The sequence below is a fragment of the Crinia signifera genome, chromosome 8 (assembly GCF_055691185.1).
Source record: "Crinia signifera chromosome 8, ASM5569118v1, whole genome shotgun sequence".
NCBI classification, from domain to species: domain Eukaryota; kingdom Metazoa; phylum Chordata; class Amphibia; order Anura; family Myobatrachidae; genus Crinia; species Crinia signifera.
Genome location: NC_139224.1, coordinates 166996406 through 167012603, shown reverse-complemented (window position 1 = coordinate 167012603; position 16198 = coordinate 166996406). Strand labels below are relative to the sequence as shown.

General features: G+C 48.6%; 1 long non-coding RNA gene across 1 annotated transcript; it reads left to right on the top strand.

The window, feature by feature from the left end:
• Nucleotides 1-417: 417 nt before the first annotated feature.
• Nucleotides 418-9011, top strand: LOC146027184 (uncharacterized). The gene is made up of 3 exons (XR_014454714.1): nucleotides 418-718; nucleotides 1646-1705; nucleotides 8713-9011. It is a non-coding gene; the product is annotated as an uncharacterized LOC146027184 (long non-coding RNA).
• Nucleotides 9012-16198: the final 7187 nt, after the last annotated feature.

Sequence of the window (16198 nt, the reverse complement as noted above, 5' to 3'; positions counted from 1 at the left end):
TGCAGGCTGCAACTCTGCTCTGCAATATGTTCACATGTAAATCCAAAAACACATGGAATGCAGGATGCATGTCTACACTGCAATATGTTCACATGTAAATCGAAAAACACCTGGATTGCATGTCTGCTCTGCAATACCTTAACACGCAAACCTAGTCCTACACTCCATTTGAAGGGGATGCCAGCTAAGTCTGTCTGCAATAAGTTCACATGTATGGTATGTTCCAGATGTGCATGTGTGCTATACAATATATGCATACATGCTACATGCCTGCCTTGCAGTACCCACATGTGCCTGCAGGGTATAGTGTGCTGCTGACACATACCCCTGCCTGTACAATGCAGTGCAGCTATCAGGTGTGTATTCTTCTGTCGGCCTGCCTGCATATACCAATAATGAGACTATAATAATCCAGCATTTAAGGTAATGCAAGTTGGGCAACCCTCACTGATACCCACAGGGCAGCCAGATGCCCCTCATGTGGTGCAAGCCCTGGCAGGTGCCCCCAGCACAGCCCATCATCATGTGCCTTTTGTTATTTTCCTGTCATGAGACCCGGAAGCTTTATTTCCCCAGCAGCAGCAGCCGCAGCAGCATCACATGGCAGCAGCTGAGCCAGGGATCCTCTCTCTGCTATAAACACCAAGATGGCGGCAGTCACGTTCCTGCTGTGGCGTCACCAGATGCCCTGTCCTGCAGGGCAGGGTGCCGGGCTGAGGTAAGAGCTGGGGGACATCTGTCAGGGGCCAGGAGGGGACCTGTGGGTATGGGGGGGCTGAATGATGGCATTATTACAGGGCATAGTCAGCACAGCTGCTCCTATTCCCACACATGTCTCCTGCTGCTGTATATGGCAGTGCATGTCCCTGGCTGGGATGGTACCTGTTGTTCCCACAATGCTAGATTAGCAGGCAATGCACCAAAATGCACCTTATGCTGACAATGCATCCTCTATAGCTTGCAAATATGTCATTATTGTTATTTGTGCATGTTTTATTATATATCTGGCTGATAGCAGCTGGTGGCTTGTTACACCCCCCCCCCCCCCCCCCCCTCCCCCCCTCCTCTGTACTGATGGGGTGTACATAGTGGGGGTGGAAGGGTTAAATGCAGCACCCTTTCTATTTTCTTTTGCCCACCCATTGTAGATATACTGTAGCTAAAAGTTGTTTACACGATGGATCCTGCAGGAGGGGCCCGGGGAGGTTCCAGGGCTAGGAGGAGTTTGGTCCACTCCGGGCTGCGCTGGGTGTGTGCATGGTCTGGGGAGCACTGGTGCTGTAACTCCTTCCTCCCTGCATCGCATTGGTGCTTCATTCTATTTATGCATTTCTCACTAATGCACTTGCAGCTGTAACAGGTTTGTGGTGACCAGCACTGTCACTGTATACAATGCAATTGTATGGGGCTGGGAAGGAAAGTCTGTCACTGTTGCATTTGTTCTTCTCTCACATGGGCAGGCGTACTGAGTTGTGGAGAGAGGTAAAGTAGCAGCCAATCTGTTCCTAACCGCGTATTTGAAAAATGACTTTGAGACAGTTGCTTTGTAGTTTCTCTCTCTCCACTTTATCACTCTCTGATGCTTATAATGTGTCTTCCCCAAAGTGCTACGTAGGAATAATAACCCTAACTTTTTATTTTGTAGATGGTTCTATCTGTACCAGGTGTGTAATCCGCGATGACCATGCTACCAGCTGTTGACACGGTAACTCGTTCACTCCGCTACGCAAGTCCTGGATAAGTGTAACTTTTTTTTTTTTTAAAGTGGTACTAACCTAAAAATATAGTTTGGTATGCGGTTATAGTGAATTGGCATAAACCACTGATTTAATCAGAAGTTGCTGAGTACACGCTGCCATATTTCTCTGAAACTCCAGCCGTTACCCTGGTCTTTTCTTCGCAAGACCAAAACTAAGGTTATAAAACTGATTTCAGTTGTTAGCTATTACTACATCTGTGTATTTAAATAGGTTTTGTTTTTCTATTTTTGTATTCCGTTTAGATAATTGTTCTTTTTGGCTCTATTTTGTCTTCAAGTAGAGATTCCAACTAAATAATTGTACCCAACCAAGTTCTGCCTATCTCCCAATATGCAGAACCATAGCATTTCCCTAAATCTGGTGCTCACCCCCCACAGTATAGGGTTACGGTAGTCTGCCAGTGCTGCACAATAAAGGTGCCCACCCAAGGTGTGATGTGCTAAAGCGACGTGCTTTTTGAAAAACAGTAAAAAAAAAAGGAACATAGCACACCCAAAATGCTCTGTGTGGGCACCTTAACCCTTTTAGTGCCAACATCTGTGTGAGAGCTGTGCAAAATATCCTCTAAAAATCCCAGCATCGCTGACATTTGTTAAATAAATTCAAATAAAAAATGTGTAAAAGATTATATTCCCTATAAAAGTTAAACATTACAGGTCATTATGATGAACTCGGGCGCTCTTCACATAGTCGTAAGGGGCTGCGCCCCCTTAATTTGTGAACATTTGTATATGAGAAAGATGGTTAGAATTGTATGTAAGATGCCTGTATTGCAACTTGAGTTATAGGTGAAATGTGTTAAATAGAGAGCATATGATGTGGAAGGGGGTGTGTATTGTTTTGTTTAATTAAAAAGCGGTTACAGAGTAAGATGTACATTGATAGTGTGGATGGTAGTGACATTTGTAGGTGGGGGGGGGGGGCTGTGTGTGCATGTTGTTTAGGTGTGTGTGTGCAATAGTATAGTAGGGTGTTTTTGAGTCAGCGGCTCCCCACTGGCGGAGGTCACGACACAGGAAAACAGGAGGCTGGGAAGTGATAGGGGTGTGTGGGCATAAGGGGGACTAAAGAGGAGGGTGGGAGATACTGTGCAGCTTCTGCCAGTGGGTGAGGGTCCAGCGTGGCAGCACAGGAGTACAGGACGGTGGCCCTGAGTCATTGTCTCCTCCTACTGGGTGGGAGTTAGGGTGCATGAGAGCAGGAGGCTGGGCTATGAGGCATGAAAGGGGCATGTGGGCAAAACAGCGTCAGCGACTCCCCAGTGGTGGAAGTTACGGTTAAGGAGAGCAGGAAGCTGGGTATTGATAGGGGTGTGTGAGTATACGGGGGGGCTAAAGAGGGGCACGGGGGGTGCCGTGAATCAAGGGAGGGAGGGGGCGCAGGTGTCCGCAAAGCGTGGGAGGGTGCGTGAATTGCGGGAGGGGGGGTGCGAGGGGGGTAACGTGAATCACGGGAGGGGGGGTGCCCGGGGGGTCCGCGAATTGCGGGAGGCGGGGGCACGGGGCGCGATGAATCACCTAGTTGGTTATATATTCTTGTAGAAGGATGTTGCGGTCATTCAGAATGCATTTACATAAACAGTAATAGTAGCAGTAAAAGATCTGACTTAAAACACCTACAGTAAAACAGAACAGGTGTTATATATTATACAAAGAATTGGTTGATGATGTCTAGGTTGACGTGCACATAGTTGTCACTGGAAAAAAATTGCCACAAGAAAAAATTAACACAGAAAGGTCAACACATTAAATGTTGACATAAGTGTGGCACTTCATTGGTGACCATGTCGAAACATGAGAATGAATATGAAAACAATCTTAAAATGAAAAATAAATCGTTAAAAACTCATGTCCACCTTTTTCATCGTCGACTATAGCCGTGTCAGTGTTTTGCATGTGCCATTTGATCCTGGGGTTGCTGTGAATCGCGGCGGCTGGGGGGTGTCCGCGGGAGGGGGGTCGTGGGGGGGAGGGGTGTGCCATGAATTGCGGGGGTGGGTGCTGCGAATCGCAGGAGGGGGGGTCGCGGGGCCGGGGGGTTTGCCGCGAATCGGGAGGGGGGTTGCCGGGAATCGTGGGGGGATGGGCGCGGGGGGTTGCAGCGATTCGCGGAAGGAGGGACGCGGGCTGCCGCGAATTGCGGGAGGAGGGGGGTCGCGGGGGTGGGGTACCCCGAATCGCCGGAGGGGGGGGGGGTGGTCGTTGGGGTTGCCGCAAATCGTGTGGGGGGGGTGCCGTGAATTGCGTTAGGGGGAGCGTGCGAATCGTGGGAGGGGTGGTCGCTGGGGGCCGCGAATCGCGGGGGGGAGGTTCTTGCCACGAATCGCGGGAGGGGGGGTCGTGGGGGAGTTGTGCCGCGAATCGTGGGAGGGGGGGTCGTGGGGGAGTTGTGCCGCGAATCGTGGGAGGGGGGGTCGTGGGGGAGTTGTGCCGCGAATCGTGGGAGGGGGGGTCGTGGGGGAGTTGTGCCGCGAATCGTGGGAGGGGGGGTCGTGGGGGAGTTGTGCCGCGAATCGTGGGAGGGGGGGTCGTGGGGGAGTTGTGCCGCGAATCGTGGGAGGGGGGGTCGTGGGGGGGTGCCGCGAATCGGGGGGGGGGGGCTCTCACCTGGTGTGTCTGGTGAGTAGCTGTGTCTTTTCTGGGTAACATGGGGAGGCAGAGGGTGTCTCACTGGGCTGGTTCTCTGTCATGTGAGTCAGAGGCTCCACCCAGCGTTAGAGAGTCAGACACACTTTGAGTGACAGATGTAGCCAAATATATAAGAGATACTAATGTATGCTTGACAAATTAACTTTGCACTCAAATGGTTAAGAGACATTCAATTTTATAAGCTCCCCCCCTCTCCATGATTCGATGTCCTCTCTTTATAACAATAATAGTTTTTGCGTCATGACTTAAGTGTTCATTTGCAAAATGTGTATTACATGTAATTGTTTATCCCCTACTATCAATGTTCCCTCTCTGTCTCTCTCATTCCTTTTTCTTTTTTTCATGTTTTTGTTTGTTTTTAATCTTGTGATGTTTTTGTCCCATATTCCTTCCTTTTTGTTTTTCCACAAAAAAAGTCGCTTTTAATCGGCCTCTTCAAATCTCCTATTACCCATTGGATGACCGCCAAACTTTCATACGGTGCCTTATAATTTAATGCCTCGTGATCATATTCACTCCAAAAATAACCTTGCAGTGGTTGAGCGCACTGTACAAAATGCTTTAGGTCCGTTTTCAGTCATTGTGCATTTCATGAAGGAAAAACATGCTGCAAATTCGGGTACTGCGTATCTGGCGCCAACGCTGTCTCTCTGGCTGGTATTTGTAGTGATTTGCCGCAATGATTTTCATGATTTCTAGCTCTTTGGTAGGTATCGTGCCACCTTTACTGTCAGAACATGGTACCTCAACAGCATTTAGATGCTGCAGAGCATGCTGGGCGTTGTAGTTCAGTCATAGAGGTGTAGATCTTAAGGTGCATACACACTGGCCTTTATTCAGATCTGATCCCAGTACAAATTTGTTTGGAAAATGGGCAAAACCATGTGCACTGCAGGTGGGGCAGATGTAACATGTGCAGAGAGAGTTGGATTTGTGTGAGTTATTTTGTTTCTGTGCAGGGAAAATACTGGCTGCATTATTTTTACACTGCAATTTAGATTTCAGTTTCAACACACCCCACCCAAATTTAACGCTCTGCACATGTTACATCTGCCCCACCTGCAGTACCCATGGTTTTGCTAATTTTCCAAACAAATTTGTACTGCGATCAGATCTGAATAAGGGCCACTATGCGATAAGCTCCTGGACAAACTGTCTAATGCGTACAAAGTGAACGATATCACCAATGGCAACCCAGCCCCTGAACATGCAGCCTATTGCGTTTGGACCTAAAGGTTGTTCTACCCCAGTACTTTCTGTAGTGTCATTTTGTACATTAGTTATCACTTTCACACCGGACCTCGGACCCGGGTTATTGCTGGGTCAGTCACATGTCGCGGTGTTAAAGCTTATAACCTGGGGCAACCAACCCAGGAATTCGACCTAGTTTATAACCAGGATTAAATCCGGGTCGTCCTCTGCATAATGGGGACCGGGTTTAATCTGAAAGCACCGCACCTGGGTCCAGCCTGAATGTGCGACGTGAAAAGGGGGATTCGAAATCTATACTTATGATTTTATGGGAGTTAAGTTAGATGTGGCTTCAAGTAAGTTTTCCTTTTAAATGTGATGCTGAGGGAATTGCGCGATAGCGAGACCAGTCCCCTACATCATGGTTTTTATGGCAGTGATGTATGGAGCTGGGCTCTCTAGGGTGGGGGCGCCGCGGGGAGCTGGGCTCTCTAGGGTGGGGGCGCCGCGGGGAGCTGGGCTCTCTAGGGTGGGGGCGCCGCGGGGAGCTGGGCTCTCTAGGGTGGGGGTGCCGCGGGTAGCTGGGCTCTCTTGGGTGGGGGCGCCACGGGGAGCTGGGCTCTCTAGGGTGGGGGCGCCGCGGGGATCTGGCTTCTCTAGGTGGGGGCGCCGCGGGGAGCTGGGCTCTCTAGGGTGGGGGCGCCGCGGGGATCTGGCTTCTCTAGGTGGGGGCGCCGCGGGGAGCTGGGCTCTCTAGGGTGGGGGCGCCGCGGGGAGCTGGGCTCTCTAGGGTGGGGGCGCCGTGCGGAGCTGGGCTCTCTAGGGTGGGGGCGCCGCGGGGAGCTGGGCTCTCTAGGGTGGGGGAGCTGGGCTCTCTAGGGTGGGGGAGCTGGGCTCTCTAGGGTGGGGGCGTCGCGGGGAGCTGGGCTCTCTAGGGTGGGGGCGCTCTATAGGGACCAAATGGTCTTTGAAATGGACACTAGGTCAACAATATGAAGGTAGACCTACATTAGGTCAGCAATGGGAAAGTTGACAGTCAAAAGGTCAACATGATTTTTTTTTGCCTTCCACCTGTTGAACTACACATCCCAGCATGCCCTGCTACAGTTTTGCTGCCAAAGGTTCATCATCCCTACACTAGGGAGATGAGAAGAGTGTGCCGAGCGCAGCGGAACACTGACACAGTGTCCATGTTGACATATGTCGACATAGACGCAAAAAAAAGTGAAAAAAAAAAAAATCACGTCGTCCTTCGTGCTGTCGACCATATGACACGTACCCTGTTCACACTCAGAAGCAGACGGGTTTGTTTTATTTACTAAGATACACGTTCTATTTCCAGGAGGATGTTGCTATGGGCAACCAATCAGAATCTACTTATTTAATGAGCACCTTCTAGAAGATCATAGATGGAATCTGATTGGTTTCCTGTCCTCTCTTCAGCAGATATCCCATCTTGGTAAATAAGCCCCAGAGACGGTTGGATGCACAGGCCTCGCTGTTCCTCTGTCAGTTTGCAAAGGGCTTTCCGGATCACTGAGATTATAGGGAACCTGACACTATTGCAGCATGCTTTATCTTTCTTTATTGGTCCCCAATGGCTCTGTACAGGCTGAGAATCCCTTATCCGAAATGCTCAGGACCACAAGCATTTTGGGTAAGGGATTTTGGAATTGTTTTTTTTTTTATTTTATACTCACAAGGGGAGAGATTCTCTAAGAATCTCCGCCGCTCATCGCCTATTTAATTATCGCATATGCTGTAACATATGCGATAATTAAGGCAAAGGACAGCTCTTGCGTTAAGAGCTGTCCTTTGCGGTGAGAGTCGCCGGGTCCCAGCAGGTCCTGGCGGCTCTACCCTCCCTCCCACACCCGGCGCTGCTGCTGCTGCGCCGGGCTCTCCTCCTCCCTGCACCCGGAAGAGGATCCGTGCAAGGAGGAGGTCACAGGTCCGGGCAGCACTGCGCTGTGCTGCGCGGACACGGGGGAGGGGGGCGATGTGGGGGGGCGGCGGAGGGTTGCGATAGAAGCCCATTGGCTTTTATGGGGCATTGCCAGATTTTTCTGGCGATGTTACCCGGTGGGGGATGCTTACAGCATCCCAAAATGCGGTAAAAACCCCGATAACGGGGTTTTTTACCGCATTTTTAGCTTAGAGAATCTCCCCCCTGGTCCCCTGACATCAGGATCACCAGGCTGCTTTCCACAAGGATGGAAGACCAAGTGGAAAGCAATGTTCCAAGAGCTACTTCTGATATTTCTCTGTATAACACCGTTCACTCTGACACCTTGTGTTTATCGTTTTAAAGGGGATGCGGTCATTTGGTCTACTGCATTATGGTAGAAAGTCATTAGGTCGAATCCATTAGGTCGACATGCTAAAAGGTCGACATGACTCTAGGTCGACATGGGAAAAGGTCGACATGATTCTAGTTCGACAGGTCATTAGTTCGACAGGTCATTAGTTCGACAAGGTCATTAGTTCGACATTGTCTATGTCGACATTCACAAGGTCGACATGGAGTTTTTCACTTTTTTTGAGCCAACATGTGCCGACAGGCGGTATTTCATGCCCTACCATCCACTGGGGCGTGGTGGGAGAATAAAATAGTGTGCCGAGCGTAGCGAGGCACCGTGCCCGACGCATAGCGAGCGATGCAAGGGGATGCAGTGCACTTTAAACTGTGTCCATGTTGACTGTGTTGACATTCAGGTAAAAAAACAGTGAAAAACCCCATGTCGACCTTGTGAATGTCGACATAGACAATGTCGAACTAATGACCTTGTCGAACTAATGACCTGTCGAACTAATGACCTTTCGACCTAGAATCATGTCGACCTTTTCCCATGTCGACCTAGAATCATGTCGACCTTTTAGCATGTCGACCTAATGGATTCGACCTAATGACTTTCTACCATAATGCAATAGACCAAATGATCCCAACCCTTTTAAAGGTCTAGTTCCCATAGTTTTTTTTCTTCTCCTGTACAGTATAATGCATTGTGCTGGTCTTATACTGCCCTCTAGTGTAAAATCACCAGAATAACGTTAGCTACAGTTATTGTTACAAATGCATAATACCGTATATGTGTTTTTGTTTCCTTGCATAGACCACCACCAGGAAAAATCCACAATCATTAGCGAGCCGCCGGCCCAAGACTATCGAGCCAACAATGGGCACTGTGACTGACAGGCTACCCTGGCTCAGTTATCACAGTGCTGATGCTGTCTGCTCTAAAAGTACAGTACTGTGATAACTGAAGGATGGCAGCCATCTTAACTTCTTCTACCCAGCATGCATTGGAAGGTTACAGACCATCATATTATTTTGCAGTGGTCTAGAACAAGTCTGCTTATATATCTATCTATTGTTTTTACATGTTCTCGTAATAAATGCTGTATACAATGAGTCTGAGTTGGTTTATTCATTGACCAAGCACACTGTAGTCTTTCCTAATGTATTCAACCAGCATTGGTTACTCCCAACCGTGCCATGTTTCCATGCCGCAGTTTCACAGGATGTTAATATGGAACAGCAGGATCAGGATTTGAAGCCGAAGGACTGATTAGATCCAGTCCAGGTTTTCCGAAGATCTGATGTGAATCATGGTTTGGCTGATTAGCATCACCTGTGGTTTCCTGATAAATGTCAGGGTTCCTAATGCCAATTAGTGGCTGGGTAATAGGCTTGGGTTGTGTGGACTATGCTAGGGAGTGGTGCAGTGTTGTACCCACATTATGGTGTGTGTGTGTGTGTGTGTGTGTGTGTGTGTGTATGTATGTATAAATATATTTCTCTTCAATGTCTTAGATTATTGCTAATCTCATAGCAGCGCACCGTAAATATCTTCCTCTGTGTATTTTTTTCCTGGTAACTGTTGCTAATGACTACAATATTAAGAATGAAGCAATATGGAATTTAAGTGCACCTAAAGCCTCTGTTGCTGCAGGGTTACGTATCTGACCGTCTCTGTTTTATACTATAATAAACGTAGTGTAACTATATATAAATTAATTACAAATCAAACATAATGAGCTGCCAACTTTAGAAAATTGTGTACACGTAATGCCCCCCTGAACATGATATAGTTACCTACTATTCCTCTACTCCAGTGGTGGCCAACCTGTGGCTCTTGAGCCTCATGCGGCTCTCCCCCTTGTAAAGTGCGGCTCCTGCTCCCACTGCTGCCCGCCGCCCACCGATGTCCCAGTCCCCCCTGCTGCCGGTTCCCTAAATCCCTTCTCCTTCTGAGGGGAGGAGAGCACGCATCGCGCATCTCTCCTACCCCTTACTGTGCATCCTTGGGACTGGGCCGTCCGCCAATCAGAGCTCGTGGGCCAGCAGCCAATCAGGAGCCGGCCAGTGAGCTTTTATTGGTGGGCGGCCCAGTCACAGGGAAGTGAGGGGGAAGGAGACGCGTGGTGTGCTGTGCTCTCCTCCCATCGGTGACATGACAGGAGGACTGCAGGGGGACACCAGACTGTCCTCTCCCCGCCTGGCAGCAGCAGTAACAACGGTGAATGCTGCTGCTGGGAAATTTGCACTGTGGGGGCATAGCAATTTGTGGCACTGTGGGGGCATAGCAGTTTGTGGCACTGTGGGGGCATAGCAGTTTGTGGCACTGTGGGGGCATAGCAGCTTTTTGGCACTGTGGGGGCATACCCGGCACCGTGTGGTGCATACCTGGCACCGTGGGGGGCATATGTGTATCTGGCACTATTGGGGGCATATGTATATATGGCACTGCACTATTGGAGGCATATTTGTATCACCCCCCACCCAAGGGGTCAAAATAGATTACGCCCCTTTTTTTGGCGCATGCTGTCGGCTCTTTAGCTTGACTATCGATATTTTTCGGCTCTTTACCTCTGACCGGTTGGCCACCCCTGCTCTACTCCAATACACTGATGGTTGGTTTATACTACCTCCTGGGGCTCAGCACAAGCTCCTCTCCTCCTCTTTCTTCCCTCCCTTTTTCTTCAACCTTATCATCTAAACTCCTCCTCCCTTTCCCTAGTGCCTAATACTTTCATCCTCTCAGCTACTTCATGGTCGTCCCCCCCCCCCCCCCCCCCCCCCCTTTTCTTGTTTTTGATTCCATTTCTATATTCTGGTTTACTAGATTACTTGCTATTAAAATCTGACACAACTAGTCATGCAGACTCAACCATCAAAGTATATCCGTGCCTACAAACCCCAGATGTTGAGTTCTACCTTCAATAACAAAAAAAAAATGTCAACTCTTCTTCGGATGGAAAGACGTTTATTTTTCTATTACTCCCATGATGTGGTAGATGATTTATTCTCGAATGTGGACTCTTATAACGTAGCTGCTTAGACACAGTACTCAAACACTCATTTACCCACTGGGACACTTTCACCCTGCCGGAACTACATCCTCGGAGACTGTTTGAAAGCCCTCAAGGCGTCTCGTGGGCCCCCCCCCCTCGCGTGATTTCCCCCCCCGCGCGCGATTCGCGTCCACGATTCGTGGCAACTCCTGCGATTCGTGGTCCCCCCCCCCCCTGCCGACTTATGTCAACATTTGCATGTGTTGACCTTTCTGTGTTTATTTTTTCTTGTGGAAATTCGCGGTGCCCCCTCCCACGATTGGCGGCAACACCCGCCCCTGTGACACCCTCCCCTCCTCCGGCCATTCTCTGTAACCCCGCGGACCCCCCTCCCGCAATTCACGGCACCCCCCCGCGATTCGCGGACACCCTCCCACGGCAACCCCAGGCACAAAACACTGACATGGCTATGGTCGACAATGAAAAAAGGTTGACATGAGTTTTTTTGAAGATTTTTTGGTACTGTTTACCTAGAAGGGCGCCCGCGATTGAAATCGCGGGCGTCGGGGGTAAAAATCGCGGCCATCGTGGGTACATAAAAATCTGCTACCCGCGATGACCGTGATTTTCCCATAGGGAACAATGTTAAAAAGGCTGATTGAGCGCGATTTTCATGGAAAATGTCTCAATGTCCGCGATTTGGCCATAGGAATCAATGTTAAATGGGCCACAGAGCCCAAATAGGCACAATTAACCCTTAAAATGTCCCCCCAAATTTTTACGCCACCCCACGATCCACGCCAACCCGAAGCGTGGCGAGCGGCGGCGGTACGCGTCCTCCGACCTTTTCATGCCCTACTATCCACTAGGGCGTGGAGTGAGAATAGAAAAGTGTGGCGAGCGCAGCGAGCCACCGAGCCCGAAGCGTGGCGAGGGGACGCGGATACCTTCACAGGTAAACGCGTCCCCTCGGGGGCTTCACAGGTGTCTGCGTCGCCACCGACACCTGTGAAGCCCGCGAGGGGACGCGTATAACTGTGAAGGTATCCGCGTCCCCTCGCGGGGCTCGCTGCGCTCGCCACGCTTCGGGCTCGGTGGCTCGCTGCGCTTGCCACACTATTCTATTCTCACTCCACGCCCTAGTGGATAGTAGGGCATGAAAAGGTCGGAGGACGCGTACCGCCGCCCCTCGCGGGCTCGCTGCGCTCGCCACGCGACGGGCGCCCATCTAGGTAAAGAGTACCGATTTTTTTTTTTTTTTTTTTTTTTTCTTTTTTTTTATGTTTTCATATTCATTCTCATGTGTCGACATGGACACCAATGAAATGCCACACTTATGTCAACATTTACATGTGTCGACCTTTCTGTGTTAATTTTTTTCTTGTGGCGATTCGTGGCAACCCCCCGCGTCGTCCTGCGATTCGCGGCATACCCTCGCGACTCCCACGATTTGTGACACACCCCCCCCTCCCGCGATTCGCGGTGCACACCACCACCACACACACACCCCCCCCTCCCCCGTGACCCTCCCGCGGCAACCCCGTCCCAATCGGGATGCAGGCTGTCAGGATTCCAGAGTCAGCATTTCCAATGATGTCCAGATTCAGGAACAAGTGTTGTGGCTGTCTGCCAGGGTTACTGCACCCGCATCCCAATCGTCTGCAGGCTAAATGCATCCCACTTTAACTTAATCACGGACAATCTGTATCCCCTCGTTAGCAAGGTACTACTGTGTGTGTGTGTGTGTGTGTGTGTGTGTGTGTGTGTGTATGTATGTGTGTATTCTTATATAATTATCACCTCATAAAGGTGTTCTGGTTTCCCCAGAGCCCATGCTGGCATGGAGCAGCCACGGAATACAGTATCACATGGTAGTAAATACTCCCAGCATACAATGGTCGGGTAGTGTCTGTTCCACGATGAGGTAGGTATTATTATGGGATAGTGATATACCTGCATTGCTGGTTCCTATAACATTCCTAATTAGCCAACTCAGGCATTGGCTTGATCCACCCTAATCAACATGGGGCCACTAAAATTCTGCCCAATTTGACCACAGACTATTTATTTTGTTAAAATAAATTCCCAGATACTCAAAACCAAACACTCATTCCGGAAAATCTAGGGTGTTGTCAGTTTGTCCTTGGGGACTCAAATTTTGGGCTTCTAATGTTGTTAAAGTTAATTTTAGGCCATCTATACAAGGGATGGGTGACCTTTGTCCTTACAGCTGTTGTTGAACTACACATCCCAGCATACCCTGCTACACTTTTGCTATTTGGCCATACTAAAACTGTTGCATTGCATGTTGGGATGTGGGTGGCCAAAGGTTCCCCAAACCTGATCTATACAGACTTCATATTGCTTAAAATGGAGTATCTCTGAGATGTATAAGGTTGAGTAAAAGGGTGTTGTATACAACCCCGACAGTCATTAGCCCAATGTCAGGATCCCCACTGCCCGGGCTCAGACAGCGGGGGGAGCGCACTGAAGCCACGCTGCGGGCACAGTAGCTCGCTACCTATTCTATTCCCTCTCTATGGGGGTCGTGGACCCCCTTGAGGGAGAATAGCTGGTGGCGGTCGGGATCCAAGTAAAAAGGGAACAGTTGAGCTAAGATATGCTTTGTTAGATGTTTCTCAAATCACTTCTGTTTAGTTGAGTAGGTTGGAATGTACCAAGAGATAAAATTGTATCCTAGAACAGGAAATTAGTTACTGTCATTGTACGCTCCTTAAGCCATAGATAGAGCACAAAGCCAAGGTTACCGACTTGCAGTAGCAAAACCACTGAGCTAATCCTTTGTTTATTGTTTCACACCTGTTATTCGGCCAGATGTACCAAGCTTCCAAAAGTGATAAACAGCCAGCCAATCAACTCCTACTTGTCATTTTTTTTTAAATCTAGTCTGTAACATGGCAGTTAGGAGCTAATTGGCTGACTGTTTAACACTCCACTTTATCACTTTCTGAAGCTTGATACATCCAGCCCTTACTATGAAAAAAAAATAAGCTTACAGAAGCCTATAAAAACTGCACTGATAAATACATATCAGAGGACGTTCATTTCTCTCCTGTCAACCGTAATACCTCATCACAGAGACCTACATTGATCTCCTGTTGAGTCCAGCATGCTGATACAGAAATAGATTCATTGGTATTTATTTAATCCTTCTTGGACTTAATGCTACTTTATTAACTTCCCCCTTGCAGAAGATCCTAATTGGTATTCTGGGCTATTTCTAGTTTTGCTCCACGCCCACATCCTGTTATGCTTCAGCTCCCGGGCCGAAATCCTGATGTTCCCCTAAACAATTTGCTGGTCCATTCCGTAGAGCAGTGTTTCCCAAACTGTGTGCCGTGGCACCCTGGTGTGCCTTGGGGTACTTGCAGGGGTACTTTGGGTTGGTGGACCAGGACCAATTCAAGTTATTTATGTCTAATATAATAGTTAAATTGGGGACAGACAGTAGTGAGTCCTGTCCATGACCACATAACTGATCCTAATGGGCCCTACACACATGCCGATGTGTGCAGGGCTACCTAGCTGCGCTATGTCGGGCTGTGCTGCGCCGCTATCGCCTAGCACACAGAGCTGACAGCCCACACACAGAGCGAGCTGTCAGCTCTGTGTGCTAAGCGAGCGGACAGCACCAGTGTTCTCCGGTGGGAGAACACTGCCGATGCCGAGATTGATGGACACTGTCCGTCAATCTCGGCCACCGATAAAGACGCGCGGGGACGCGCGCCGATGCAGATACAGCCCCCACACATACACCGATGTGAGGGCATTTGCTAAGCGACTTTGCAAAACTAAGCAAAATCGCTTAGAAAATGCCTTAATATCGGCATGTGTGTAGGCCGTATAAGGATAAGATATAAACACAATTTAAGTAACTTTAATATTTGTTTGTGACTTTCTTAATGATAAACCTTTAGCCGAAGGGGTGCCACGGAAACATTTCTGGTGCTTCGGGGTGCCGTGATTCAAAAAGTTTGGGAACCCCTAGCGTAGATCATTGCCCTCTCACTGATTAGAGACGTCCCGATGTGAAGGCTGCTTGGCAGCCTCAGACCCTGCTCCAGCCACGGCGGTGGAGAGTGGTCGCTTCTTCTGAGGATGTTTATCTTCCTCATTATTTTTACTAGTTAAAAACCCATCAAAATGACCGCTTATTCCCTATCTGCTCCTTCCTCCAATCTCTGTCTTGAAACATCATTTTGGTTTCACTTTCTGTTAAGGAGTAGTTTGATCCGTCTAGTGTCCTCTAGGGTCACTGGTGGTACATCACCTCAAAAGGTGAGGAGAATTTAGTCTTTAATATATAGTGATGTGTGCTAAATGTGATCAGCTTTTGCTGACCCTATCTACAGCAACTTCGTCATTCATAATCCAGATCCTTCTTTGTAAACTTCTTGGTTTCCTCCTGTGCACATCACTATTTGTACCATCTTCCTAATGGTGGATTAGTGAGCAGGCTGATTACACAAGGGGTGTCCAGGAACACCGACGCTTTGTTAGAAGCGGTTTTTGCTGCATAACGCCTTCTGGGAAGATAAATGTGCTATGGGTTCTTCCTAATTTTTTAACACCTCTGCCTAAAAATGGTTCTGCTGGAAACTGGCCTGAAGTAACTTCTGTAAACCGTATGAGTGTGAGATCCTCAAAATATCCACAGAAAAATGCCAGCGCCGCTCAAAAAGACTGTTCTTTTAGCATAAATAAATACAAATGCAGCCGAGTCAATTCATTGAAGTTTAGTTAAATATTGCACCCAAATAAAAGAACAGTCGCTGTGAGTGATGTTGGCGTTTTTAGCCAATATATTGAGGGTCTCTCACTACTCATTGTAGTGATGAAACGCAATCAAATTTCAAATGCTAGCCACACATTAGACCAACTTTCATTCAACTAGTTGGTTGGACTGAAAATCTGGTACTGTATGGGGGCAAATTGCAATACGCAAATTGCTCACAAACTCAGGAGAATGGGCAAAAACATTCAGTGAAATGGTTTAAATCAAATAAATCCAACTACAGTACATTGTCTGAGTGACAGTTGTCCGTTTTCTGATTTGGGAAACAAATGACTTAATTACAAATTACATTTGTTCCTATCCAGTACCAAGTTTTTATTCCATCCAACCAACTAGTTGGATGGTTGGAGGAAAGTTGGTCTGATGTGTGGCCAGCACAAAGACATACAAACCATGGCATGACTAAACTCTACATATGCTCTCCCTCGTCTCTGGAAACGTGGATTAAATGGATGAGTCAATGCTGTAAACGTCAGCTAAGTACACAC